The 2,107-nt window shown below is 40.5% G+C and overlaps 1 protein-coding gene across 1 annotated transcript in view; it reads right to left on the reverse strand.

The window, feature by feature from the left end:
• LOC101859110 (cystathionine gamma-lyase) overlaps nt 1-1,973 on the reverse strand; it is a gene marked incomplete in the record, with an annotated part of 21,796 nt that extends 19,823 nt beyond the window's left edge. Inside the window, 1 exon segment of the mRNA XM_013084484.2 lies at nt 1,769-1,973.
• Nucleotides 1,974-2,107: the final 134 nt, after the last annotated feature.

Below are 2,107 nucleotides of genomic sequence, written 5' to 3' on the forward strand. Positions count from 1 at the left end.
TGTACTTATCCGACCCCATTGCACTATTCAGACCCCACAGTACTTAGCTGGCCCTGCCGAAGCCGTACTTAATCTGGCACCATAGTGTATCTACATGCATATAATATGGTCGCTTTTAAGCTCAAGGGGGCTATCCCGAAAAATGCTATTTTGAGAAATCCGAAGGTAAAGTCTTTGCCCCTTGTTCAGTTTCTTTAAAAGACAAGGACAGTTTTCTCTACAACCAAACAAATATACACACCAATCAAACCAAACTTCTCCTATAGGTAGGGCAATGCCAAGTTTTGGTGTAAGTTAAGATTTCTGGAAACCCCCGGAATCTGGGTTAGCCCGCTTGTCCTTAAAAGCGACCATAATGATTGGCAACTTAACAGTACAATCGGCAGAGCAGGAAAACTATTATATCGTCGACCAGTTGTTATAAAGTACATACTAAGTCCAACACTTTAAAAACATTTTTTATTGCTGTTTTTATTCTGTGGTGTCACTGGCATATGCACCAGAAATATTTTGTCGGAATTCAGATTCTAGATCTAATTGTTGAGAGAGAAAAAAGGTGAGAAAAGACCCATCAGGTGTGTACATTTTTTGTAAAGAAGGAAACATTCTTTCTCTTTCCTAGAAAACAATTCGGTGGCCTAGTGGTTAGGCTCTCGGACTCGCAACCGTAAGGTCGTGGGTTCGAATCCCGTCAGAGGCCCGACGTTGTGTCCTTGAGAAAGGCACTTTGCACAAATTTTCCTCACTTCACCCAGGTGGAAATGGGTACCCGGCAATAGACAATGAACGATCTCGTCAGTTTGATAGTGTCTGAGCGCGTGAAATCCGCAGCTTGCTCTGTATGCTTCCGCGGAAGCCGAGTATGTTTCTGAATGTTCTCAGAGGGTCTGCTGGGGTAATAATAGTTGTAAAGTGCATAGAGCATGCTCTTGAGCATGGATATGCGCTATATAAATGCAATTATTATTATAATTATTATAAATTATTACAATTCGCTTGCCGCCAATGTGTGAATCATAGTATATTGTATGCGCATAACAGGGACAGCACTATATGTTTTGAAGGGGCATGAAGTGAGGATTTGGAGTAAATGATTAATTGAGGAGTTGTGAAATCGTAATGCTTTCTGGGAGACATGCATGTATTATTAAACACGGAAACTTTTACTTTTAATTCTGCCATACATTTCCAAACAAAGTATTGACTCTATCATCATACATGCATGCATACACGTGCATTTATCCATGCCCTCATTCCATTCGTCTTTCCTTCCAGAATACCAAAGATATCATACTCTGTAGTCTACATTCATTCATCGTTTTCCTTCTTATTGTTGGTCCAAACAGCCTGTAGTACACAGTATAGAACAGTCCATCTATGTGTCCGTTTGCCCATCGATTTGTTTTTCAGTTCATCATTACAGTTATTTATCTATCTGCTGTTCCTTGTACTGCATATGTACAATTGTATCTACAGTCCTCTATCTATCTATCTATCTATCTATCTATCTATCTATCTATCTATCTATCTATCTATCTATCTATCTATCTATCTATCTGTGTATTTCATGGATCTATGGATCCATCCATCTATCCATCCATCTATCCATCTATCTACCTATCTATCTATCTATCTATCTATCTATCTATCTATCTATCTATCTATCTATAGGCCTTATCTATAGGATCTATCTGGATCTATCTAGATTTTCTAGATCTAAGTAGTTCATGGATCAATGAATCTATCCTTCTATCTATGATCAACTTACTGTGAAGCAATACAGTTCCTCCGATACAACACAATTCTCTCTGGTCACAATGACTCCAGTGCACCTGATACTACGACGTCTCTCTGCCTGTCCATTCAGCGTCCACGCATTATATACCACGAGAAGCGCAAGGACACGCACACTTTTCCAACCACACAATCGTGTGTGTACTTCAAGATGAATGACTAAGCCAGTTTACGTTTTCACTCGTCTTTGACCTCAGTGCCGCCTTGGCTTGGCAGTCAACGATGAACTGTGAACCAGACAGGAGAGATTGACCCAGTTTCCGAATTCTAACCTGCCTGCTCTTGCCCTCCCCACAACAGCCTCCCCCCACCC

The sequence above is a fragment of the Aplysia californica genome, unplaced genomic scaffold (assembly GCF_000002075.1).
Source record: "Aplysia californica isolate F4 #8 unplaced genomic scaffold, AplCal3.0 scaffold00297, whole genome shotgun sequence".
Lineage (NCBI taxonomy): Eukaryota > Metazoa > Mollusca > Gastropoda > Aplysiida > Aplysiidae > Aplysia > Aplysia californica.